The following is an 11907-nucleotide window of genomic DNA, read 5'->3' as shown; positions in this document are numbered from 1 at the left end:
TCATATTCCTTTCCAAAGGCACAAGACCATGGACAAAATCATTTTCAGGGAAGTAACTGTACAAAGCCTCACAGTGCTTGGCTCTATGGAGTGTATCAATGGTGCTTAGAGAAATACGTGTTCTATGTTGGACACTCAACAAAGATTCCCAAAGAAAGAATGTGCAAACAGGCCCTTAATAGTTTTTTGGTTTTTTTTTAACTTTTAATTTTGAATACTTTCAAACTACTGGCTAGTTACATAACCTGTAGATATGGGCTATGTATATACAGTTATCAATATACCTTTCTCTCCCTAGATACCCAGTTCCACCCATATAAATATTTTGCCACATTTGCTGTATCATTCTATCCATCCATCTATGAATCCATTTCCTAAACAGTTGAGTATATGTTCTGTGGCGGCTTGCTCGGTCGGTAGAGGTGGGGTCTGGCTGCGGACGAGGGGTCGGTCCAGCTCTGGACGAGGGGTCAGTCCCGCTTGGGACGAGGGGTCGGTCCCACTTGGGACGAGGGGTCGGTCCGGCAGCAGACGAGGGATCGGTCTCACAAGGGGTTGCGCGGTTCGGCTGACGGGGTCACCCGGCGAAGCCGGCGACGAAGGGGTCGCCCGGAGAAGCAGGCGACGAACTGGGGACAAGGGAGGCCAGGCCCTTGTCGGGGGCTCTCAGGACTGGAGGGCGCACGGCAGAAGAACTACCGCAGAGACAAGGTAAACACGCAAGTCCAACTTTATTGAGGGAGAGGCAACAGTTTTATAGGGGCTGGGGAAGGCTGATTGGTCGAAGCCACGCCCTGTTCTGATTGGTTGCCGGAGAAAGGTCAGTGGGCAGTACTGGACGGGGGAGGGGTGGTGGTTAGGGATTGGCTGTTGCTGTTGCTGGGGGAAGGGGCAGGGTTTAGGGATTGGTGGCTGCTGTTGCTGGGGTGGAGGGCAGACTTGAGTTTCCCTCCCACGCCTGGCTGTTGCTGCTGTCGGGGGGAGGGAAAAGGGCAGACTGGATTTTTCCGCCCACGCCTGGCTGTTGCTGCTGTCGGGGGAGGGGAAAAGGGCAGACTGGAATTTTCCGCCCTGCGCCTGCGCAGGGAGAAAGAAGAAGAAGGGTGCCGCCCTACAGCCATCGTGTGGCGCCATCCGGGAGGAGGGGCGGCCGCGGAAGCATGGCTGCTGAGAAGGGGAGACCCGAGGGCACTCTGCGCCCATGCCGAGCTCCCTTCAGGGGTGGCGGTGAGTCCGACCAGCCACCCTATTATGGGGGCAGCGGCTTGGCCTGCCGCGGCTGCTCCCCCGCCAGGCCAGCAAACCACACTTCAGCCCGAGGGGTGACCGCATGTTCTATACATCATCCTCCTTGAACACTTAATACTGCCATGAACACTTCCTAAGAATAAGGGTATTCATTTATGTAACCTCTACCTTCAGAGCAGGTATCAAGTTCAAGAACAATCTATTTTCCTGTATTAGTCAGCCAAAGGTGTGCTGATACAAAATACCAGAAATTGGTTGATTTTTATAAAGGGTATTTATTTGGGGTAGGAGCTTACAGATACCAGGCGGTAAAGCATAAGTTACTTCCCTCACCAAAGTCTATTTGGAGCAAGATGGCTGCTGACGTCTGTGAGGGTTCAGGCTTCCTGGGTTCCTACGTTCCTGGGGCTTGCTTTTCTCTGGATTCAAGGTTCCTTTCTTCCTGGGACTGGCTTCTCTTTCCTTTGCATGCTGACTTCCTGGGGTTCCAGCATAAGTCTTCAGCATCAAACTTCAACATCAAAACTCCAACATCAGAAGCCCTCAACTCTGTTCTTTGCCATGCCTTTTATCTGTGAGTCCCCACACCCTAATCATAACTCAATCATGCCCTGGTACAGATCAGATTACAAGCATAATCCAATATCTATTTTTGGAATTCACAACCATATCAAACTGCTACAATTCCAATTTTTCATATGTCCTAAAAAATGTCCTTTTGGGCCTTTTCTCCTCCATTATTAGATCCTATCCAAGATCACATAAGGTATTTAAATGTCATTGTCTCTTTAGTTGCTCATTTTTTTTCAAATTGTGGGAGCACACATAATACATAAACTTTCCCATTTCAACCACTCCCAAGCATAACATTCACTGCCATTATTCATATCTTCACTGTTGCAGTACCCTCACCACCTTTCCTTATTAAAAATTTCCCATCTCCCCAAACAGAAACCCAATTTCCCCTTTCCCCTGTAACACCCACCCCTGCCTCCACCCCAGCCCTGGCAACCTGTACTCCCATTTCTGTGTATGAGCTTATGTATTCTCCCCTATTTTCTTTATAATTACGATGGGGCTTAAATCTAACAACCTAAATCTATAACAGCCTTGTTTGCATTTGCATGTTTATGAGCCCAAAACAACTGATTTATCATTAATTTTTATGCATTTGATCCTGTAGATCCTGTAGAATGTAAAAAAAAAAAGAAAATACAATAGTACCGTCACTTGTATTTACCCATCATGTTACGCTTTTTGGAGATCCTTATTCCTTCATACAGCTTTGATCTATTGTATAATGTCCTTTCCTTTCAACCTGCAGAACTCTCTTTGGCATCATCACTAGGGCCAGGCTAATAGTGATGAACTCCCTCAGCTTTTATCTATCTAGAAATGTCTTAATCTCACCCTCACTTATGAAAGAGTTTGCCAGATACAGAATTCTTGGCTTGCAATTTTTCATCACTTTAAATGTCATCCCACTTCTGTCTTCCCTCCATGGTTTCTGATGAGCAATTGACAATCTTATTGAGACTTCCTTGTACATGACATATTGCTTCTCTCTTGTGGCTTTCAGAATTCTCTATCTTTGGCATTTGATAGTTTGATTATAGTATGTTGCAGTGTGGGTTTATTTGGGTTTATCCTGTCAGTGAGTGTTCGGTGAGCATTTTGGATGTGTATATTCATGTCATTCTTTAAACTTGGGACATTTTCAGCCATTATTTCTTCTACTATTCTCTCTGATCCTTTCCCTTCTCTTTCTCAGATTCCAATAATGCATATATTGGTTCACTTGAGAGTGTCCCAAGGTTCCTCTGACTCTGTTTACATTTCTTCATTCTTCTCAGACAGGATGGTTCCAATTGACTTATCTTCTCCAAGGTTATTGAATCTCTCTTCTGCCAGATTCAATCTGTTATTGAACTTTTCTGTGGAATTTTTAATTTCTGTTACAGTAGTCTTCAGCTTTTTTTAATTCCTTTTCATAATTTCCATTTATCTATTGATATTCTGTTTATAGTCATCTATTGTTTTCCTGATTTCCTTTAGTTCTTTGTCCATATTTTCCTTTAGTTCCTGAGCATATTTAGGACCATAAAAAATTCTTTATCAGTTATATCCCAGGTTTAATGCTCCTCATTGATGGTTGCTAATGCTTTAATTTTTTTTTATTGCCTAGACCATCACTTTCAGTTTCTTTGTATGCTTTTTTAAACTATTGTTGCAACCTGGATTTTTAAATATTTTAATGTTATCGCTAGAATTTAACACTGAACATCTGTTCCTTATGCTTATATTTTGTCTATGTTAAGGCAGAGCTTTCCTTTAAATGCCAGGAGCTAAAAAAAAAAAAACCAAAAACTTCTTTCCTGTCTGCAGATTGTCCTGAAAGAGTGGTTTCCTTCAGGGCTTACCTATACAATGAATTTAAAGCATTTAGGCCACCTTAATGCTTTCTGTACAGTTCTCTTGTCCTGGTTATGTGTGTGTGACCCTAGGAATTCTCCATTTACATAGCTATACATGTCCTCCCTTCACTAGGAAACCACTTCACAGTCCTGAGCACTGCAGTGTATATTCCACAGCCAGCAGTTCCTTATTCTACCACTTGACTACTCCCACTTAGTGTTCTGTAGGAGAGTGCTATGAGCTGCCTTCTACAGGCCGAGCAAGTTTTGGAACAGTGAGTCCCTCAGGCCACCACCAGACAGACTGAGCCAAGTATACATGTTCTCAGTGTGTGCATGAGGGTTTCTCCAAAACTGACTGGGGATTCACACTAGGAACATGGGCCAGCTCTGCACCAAGCCAATGGGAGGAGAAAGGGGCTGCCCCCAAATTCTACTGCTTTTAACATGACTTTTTCTGGATTCAACGCTCACCCTGTTATGCAGTCCTTTAACTGCTTTCTGGTACTTTGAGAAAGATGTTAATATTTCAGCCAATTCTTGCTGGTTGTTCAAAGCTTCTGCGTTGGGGGTGAGGGGATGGAGCCCTGAAGTGTCTCACTCTGTGAATCTTGATGGGGATGGAGCCCCATCATAGTGTTGAATAATATGGTCAGTAAAACTTACTTCTTTGTTACTTTGGAGGCTAACCACAACATCCTTGAAAGAGCAGCTCTTGTGGCCAGATGCTTATATTTAGATAGATTCAGTAATGAGACAGCTTTGTCTAATCAGAGGCAGGATAAAATGGGGATGAGAAGGGGATCCTGTCTTTACTGAGCACTTACTATGTACCAGGTCCTGGGTCAGTCCCTCTAGCAGCATGTCTGACTTGGCCGCTTGACCACCTCCTTGAGAAGATGCAATGGTTTTGAAATGTTCTTGGTCACGTAGCCAGTGAAGTAGCAAAGCCTGGAGGGGGTGTTCAGGCTGGTTGACAACTGAGATTCGGCTTTCCATTCTACCACGTATCTGGCCTGAGTTGAAAGCAGACATACTCGATCCACACAAACTTGCTGGGGACCAGCTATGTGCCCAGAAGAGACCTTTTCTTGCCCTCCCCTCTCCTTGGGTTCTTTTGGTCAGGCCCCCACCCCTGCAGGCCCTATCGCCTCTCCTGCCTTGAACAGCTTTGTGGGAGCTTACTGGCATGCTCACAGGTTAAGCTGAGATTTCATAGACTCACATCAGCCTCATGTGGGGATTTTATGATTAGGTCCCTAGAAGAGACAAAGACTGAGGAGGTAAGACTAGGGCAAGAGGCAGACAGGGCCTGGCGGGGGAGGAACATGTCAGGAGTGGGGTGGACCCATGGCTGTTCCCGCAGCAAGAGCTTATTTTGCAGATAAGGAGTCACCCAGGCCCAACAGGATCAGAGATCTGGCCTCTGCCCTGGTGTTTTGCCCACCACACCTCACTATTTATAACCCTCCCCTTAGCTCTGCAGGACCACTTGCTCAGCTCCTCTATCTCTGGAATTTTGAGTAAAGGTCACAAGACCATGTGTCTGTTCAGAGAATGATTGTCCTTTGCGGGACTGCACTTTATAATAACAGATCAAACCAGATATTTCCAGTTGATTGGCAGCTCCCAGGCACTGGAAGGAGCTGAGTCAATTCTTTCACATTTTTCTCTTACAGTAGGAGTTGGAGGTGAATGCCTTTAAAGAGAAGGTGGCTTCCCCAAAAAATAACCTTTGGAATAACTTATTGTTCTGTGAATGTAGAATGCGTGGATTTTTGAGGATTTCATTGATTTTAAAAAAGAACCCAAAATAAAAAAGTTGCTTCCATGTCAGAGAGGCCCTGGGAGGTCTTGGAGAAAGAGCTCAGCCTAGGGCCAGGAGGGTTCTTGACACAGTCGCAAGAGAGAATTCAAGGACTAGTCATGTAGTCGCAGAATTTACTGTAAATGAAACGTACACACTCAAGACTGGAGTGCGGGTGCACAAGTCCCTCGAATCATATCTGCTGGGGCTGGGGGTGCTGTTTTATTAAGGCTCACCCCCCCCCCCGCTTCCCTCTTAGTAAATGAGGACTTGTAAGTCCCAACATTCTCATTGCTCTACCTTATGCAAAAGAAGGATTGAAAACTATGACTTTGAAGGGGAGCAGATTAGCTCACTGGTTAAGCACCTGCTTCCCATGTATGAAATCCAGGGTTCAATCCCCGGTGCCTCCTTAAAAAAAAAAAAAAAAAAAGAAAATTACAACTTTGTATCTGCTCCCCATTCCTGCTGGCAGACAGGTCATGGGTGAGCCTCTTGTCATCTGGTATCTTCTGGCATTAGGCCTGGGGTGGGTGATTTTTCCCTGCGGTTAGTATTAGCTGCTGGTAATTTTCCCTTGGTCCTCCTCCTCCATCGAGTTATCTCCCTTCTCCTATCTTTCCCTACCTCATTCCCCCTTCAGAGAATTCCATCCCTGTTCTTAAGGATGATGAAGGAGGATCTGTCTTCTGTCACTACTTCATGCTGTCACTGAGACATTGTCCCTACCTATCATAGGAGTGGAATTCTCTGGCTGCTGAATCTGAAGATCCCAAGGGAGGCTTGGCTGGGAGGTTTTCTGTTGGGACTGGAGGAAATCCTTACAAGACCATTGTCTTAAAGTGGAGCTGTTGAAGTCTGGAAGATACAAATTTAATTAGTAGGTTGAATGAGCAGGGCCCAAAGATTAAGAGTAGAATGACCAGAACTAATGGCCGAAGGAGGGAAAGGAACCAAGTGAGGGAAGGGAGAATGGGTTTAATAGGCTCCCTGATGAACTTGGTAGAAAGAAGGATGATTTTTCCCCGAAGGAGTGGAACCATTTCACCTGACTTCCTATGTGGGAAGCAGGTGCTCAACCACTCGAGCCACATCCACTCCCTGATCATGCATTATTGATACAGTGGCAGCCCAGTCTGGGAAGATGTTAAAAGAAGCCATGAGAATCTGGAAAAGAAGCCTAAGGATACAAGTACAAATGTTTAGTAGCTGCCCCTGGAAGGGGAGGTACTCTCTCCTGTAGGCCCTGGGAGATTTGCTCTGGGACATCTGCCTAGAGATCCAGGCTTACAATACCATACCACAGGAGCAGGCCATAAAGCCTACTGTATTTCTTTAGGTTCTACTCACATCGCTACGGCCAGCATTGCCCCTGGTGGTATGTCTTTCGTGCAGTTGACATACTGTAGTACCATCAGCCCTCGTGAGAACAGGAAGGCTGGCTGCATATTCCATGGCCTGTTGCATAGCACCCTCTGGCACTATGAAACAGCCAGTCTGGAAGCAGTGTCCACTGTAGGGCTAAGGAGACCGAGCCATCACTGGCTGGCAGAGCCACAGGAGTCTTCAGCACCAGCATGCTTCCATCCGCTTTGGGGTCATGATCAGGTGATATAGCAGATACCTTTATTATTTAGCAGCCATATAAACTGGCCATGCCAATAACTCAAATGGAGAGGTACCATGTGAGGTACCTGGGGCCTAGTCTAAATGCATGAGTCTGCTTGCCAGTCCCTTCAGGGTATGTTGGTTTTGTGCACATGCCCACTGCTGTAGGCACAGAATATGGTTGGAGCTGTCAACAGGCCTCACAACCTTGGATAATATGAACTAGGTCAGAATATTTAATAAGGGTGCCTAGTGCCTAGGCCAGGCACCACCCCGTGGCAGCTCCTCTATGGCCACTCTTTTTGTGTAGCCATAAGGCTGCTGCTTCACCATTTTTAAAGCTGGTTAACTTTAGCTCTGAATTCCAGGTATCATACAGGAACTTAAAATTTTTAGGGAGCTATCAGGTTACACACAAAGACTAAAACATCTCAGCGTTTAGAAATAATAGAGGCGGCGGACTTGGCCCCGTGGTTAGGGCGTCCGTCTACCACATGGGAGGTCCGCGGTTCAAACCCCTTGACCTCCTTGACCTGTGTGGAGCTGGCCCATGTGCAGTGCTGATGTGCGCAAGGAGTGCCCTGCCCCGCAGGGGTGTCCCCCATGTAGGGGAGCCCCACACGCAAGGAGTGCACCCCGTAAGGAGAGCTGCCCAGCGCAAAAGAAAGTGCAGCCTGCCCGGGAATGGTACCACACACATGGAGAGTTGACACAACAAGATGACGTAACAAAAACAAACACAGATTCCTGTGCCGCTGACAACAACAGAAGCGGACAAAGAAGAAGACGCAGCAAGTAACACAGAAAACAGATAACTGGGGTAGGGGGGAAGGGGAGAGAAATAAATAAATCTTTAAAAAAAAAAAAAAAAGAAAGAATAGAGATCAGAGCCCAGGAATAAACGCAACTTTGGCAAGAGCTTATGATCTAGGCCCTAATTTCCTTAAACTGTTTCTAGAGATCATTAAACAGGTTGTAGTAGAAGTTTTGTTTCATTTTACTTTTACACTTTTACTAACATTATGTTAATCAAAAGGTAAGGCTTATAAACTTGCCTAGCTTTTCCTAAAGTCCCTTTTTGTTGAACATGAGCTGACTGCACATTCCTTTATAGAAGCATCAGAGCAGAACAGTCTTTCTTAGTTTAAGAATAACTGAAACTATAACCGTCAATATCATCATATAGATTGATATTAAGATAGAATAGACAGTGAGAAATTCAAGTCTTTAAGAATTTTATATAATCCCCAATATGTAAGTAAGTTACACATTAATTTCTCCTTCATGTTTTCTTTTTTAGAAAGATATTTACTGAAGAAATTTCAGTACCAGAAGAAACTATTTTTCTAGTAAATTTTATGAGGACCTAAGATTCCCAATGGAGCAAGGTTATTTTCCTATTATCATTTTATAAATAATATTTCCATTAGTAGTAAACATAAATCTAAACAGTTTAGGAAATATAACTGTGATTTTGCACAGTATTTTATGACAAACCAGTTTTATTTTAAAGAAGTTTAATACCTTGTTAAAAATTCTGATCAGAATAAAGTGTGACTGAAATTTAAAACTGTTAAAATAATACACTGTTGAAACTTTCACAGTTCACACAAATATTTTCAGTTTTGGAATATGTTTTCTATTGTGAATTAAAATATAAAAATATTGACAGTGTAAATTTTCATAAACATATGTATTTAAGCACCTCACTTTTTACAAGGTGAAAGAACAAATTTTTTTGTAACAGTTTGCAATTAAAGATATCCTTAAGGGTTTTATTAGAATATTAAAGGTAGTCAGGTCTGAACATCATATATTTTTTAAAGATTTATTTATTTCTCTCCCCTTCCCTGCCCGCGCACCCCCCTCCCCGCCCCCCCGTTGTCTGCTCTGTGTTCATTTGCTGTGTGTTTTTCTGTGTCCGCTTGTATTCTTATCAGCAGCACCTGGAATCTGTATCTCTTTTCGTTGCATCATCTTGCTGTGTCAGCGCTCCATGGGTGCGGCGCCATTCACGGACAGGCTACGCTTTCCTTCGCACTGGGCGGCTCTCCTTACAGGGCGCACTCCTTGCACATGGGGCTCCCCTACATGGGGGACACCCTGCGTGGCAGAGCACTCCTTGCATGCATCTGTACTGCATGTGGGCCAGCTCCACATGGGTCAGGAGGCCCGGAGTTTGAACCTTGGACCTCCCATGTGGTAGGCAGACGCCCTATCCATTGGGCCAAATCTGCTTCCCTGAACATCATATTTAAACAGGACCCTATCATAGTGTCAAATAAGTTAGTCAAATAGTTTGAAAGAGACTTAACTTTCAAAATAGAAGCAGTTCTGTATTTTTTTTTAACCATTGAGGTTATGATGAAGCCATTCTGATCAAGCACAGATTCTTTGTTGATAAATATATTATTTCAAAATGACTTTCAAATCCTGAGTAGACACTCAAAACAGACCAACCATTTAAGAAACCTGTTGCTTTAACAGAGAGAAAAAGCCATATTTTAGTTTTACGTTAGTACACCATTCAGTAAACCTTAGTTAGCATAGGTCATGACAGATTAAGGTGGCATCTGGCAGATTTTCCTGCTGTAGAGTAATATTTTGTTATCAGTGTCAATTTATGCTTCCCAGAATCAGCTTACTTACAGTTTAGAAAATGCTTTTACAGGCTTCCTACAGTGTATAATTCTTATAAACTAGTTACTTTATCTAGTTTCATCTTTTAATAAGCTTATTGAATTACAGTCAGCAACAAGTGAAATTTACCTCCATGTACCCTTTTACAACTTTCTATATCCGTTCAAGTCTTGTCCTACATATTTCCACCCTGATTTTGTGAAAACCAGCCATCTTATCTTAGGACAAAACACACTCCCTTAAACAAGCTTTCACAAAACTTGTGCTTTTCACACCCATTTAAGTCTCATCTTACATCCCTCATTCCGTTCTGCGAAAACTAGTCATTTCACTTTGGGAAATATATTATGTGTGTGTGTGTGTGTGTGTGTGTGTGTGTGTATATATATATATATATTTTTAGGAGGTACAGGGACCTCGAAATTGTGGCCATGCGGTATTATATTATTATTCTGTAGCACTCATTGAGCTATATCTGCTCCCCAGTGAGAGGTGGTTTTTTCGTTTGTTTTGTTTTTGTTTTCAGGAGGTACCAGGGATCAAACCCGGACCTCATACATGGGATGCAGGTGCTCAAAACCACTTGAGCTACATTCATTCCTATATTCTTTTTTTTTTTCCTTCCCTATATTCTTTTCTGTAACCTAATTTCATTAAACACAAAATTTTTATTATCTTAAAGATTTAATAAATATAATGTTACTTTATTTTACTAAAATGCTTATAAACTTATGGAGATATACCCAAGTTGAGTAAAATTGAAACAATTATAGTTTATGCAAGAAATATTCTTTCCTTTCCTCCATAGGAGACTAAAATTTCTTTTTCATAATACTTTAAAAATTATAAATAATTTCAAAAGCATACTGACTACCAGGCTCTGGAGTAATTGTATGTTTCAATCATAATTTAGAAAAATCTTTCCATAGCTTTCAAGACTTATTTTTTTAATTTAAAATTTGGCAATTGGATTATTAATTACTTTCATCCCAAGGCTGTTAAAAGCATTTAAATTGGGGGATTACAGGACAAACTATGCAAATCAAGGTTTATTCTGTAACCTTTCCTGTCCCTGTCCTTAATTTCCAGGCCTAGTAGGCAGAGTTCTAAGCTTAAACTTGCATTTCCCCCTTATTTCACCTCACCCTTCCCCCAACAGCTCTCTCCTGGGGTGTGGGGGTGGACAGGGTAGGTCAAGGAGCCTAGGAAAACTTTTTTTCTCCCCAGTGTTTTCTGTATTCAGGTTTCTATATGGCCTTTTCATCCTGCTTGGCTTTTCTAGAGGGGTATGAGCATGACGTAAACGGCAGGCCCCTCGGAGTTCAGGGCTCTGATACGGCACCATGAATTTGTGGCCATAAGGCACCTCAGTCCCTTTGCCCTGTCGCTTACAGGAAAGTCCACTTGGCGTTTGGTGTTGTAATCCAGCATCCATTTGGGGGCTGTGTCTCTCCATCCTCCACTTTATATTGCAGAAAAGGACGAGCTTCTCTCTTAGGCTGTCCTGCTGGAAAGTGCTCCCGTGCTGGAAGAGGCCCCTGAGGGGGCATCTGTGGGTGCAGGAGAGTTGCCCATGCCCTGGCCTTCTGTTCCGCCCATATTGACCCATGGCAGACCAAAGAGAATGGGGGGACTTACAAGTCCTCATTTGTATGGAGGGGAAGAAACGGGGGCCCCGCCTTAATAAACGGCACCCCAGCCCCAGCAGATATGACTTGTGCAGCTCCTTAGAGCACGCCACACTCCTGCCCTGAGCATGCTTTCCCTGTACGTTCATTCTCCTGCTGTTCCGTGACTAGCCCTGGAATTCTTTCTCCGGACTGTGTCAAGAGCCCTCCGACCCTAGGTGGAGGTCTTTCTCCAAGACTTCCCAGGACCTCTCTGACATCAGATTTGGCAGCCACGAAGGGACGGGAGAAGTATCAGCCTGTCAGCCTTTTCTCCCTGCCGCTGGCCTCTCCTACCTACTCTTTGCGTTCTGTCCTCTGAGTCACAGAACAGAATCTCAGCTGACCCGCCTGCCACGGCTCCCTCCCCAGAGGCAGTGGGGACATTCCTCACACCATGCAGTCACACCCGGACTGGGGAAGTACCCGCACCAGAAGGCGTCACCGGCCACCTTTCCTACCCCACTGCCATGCAAGAACCTCTCTCTCTACCACTTTCTCTTTTTACAACTCATGGCCTTAC

General features: G+C 44.1%; 1 protein-coding gene across 1 annotated transcript in view; it reads left to right on the top strand.

The window, feature by feature from the left end:
• EMILIN2 (elastin microfibril interfacer 2) overlaps nt 1-11907 on the top strand; it is a 79346-nt gene that overhangs the window by 43368 nt on the left and 24071 nt on the right. The gene's annotated exons all lie outside the window — the stretch shown is intronic.

This window comes from Dasypus novemcinctus, chromosome 16 (assembly GCF_030445035.2).
Source record: "Dasypus novemcinctus isolate mDasNov1 chromosome 16, mDasNov1.1.hap2, whole genome shotgun sequence".
NCBI lineage: Eukaryota > Metazoa > Chordata > Mammalia > Cingulata > Dasypodidae > Dasypus > Dasypus novemcinctus.
Note: the sequence above shows the minus strand (reverse complement) of the source record. Positions and strands in the feature narration are given on the sequence as shown.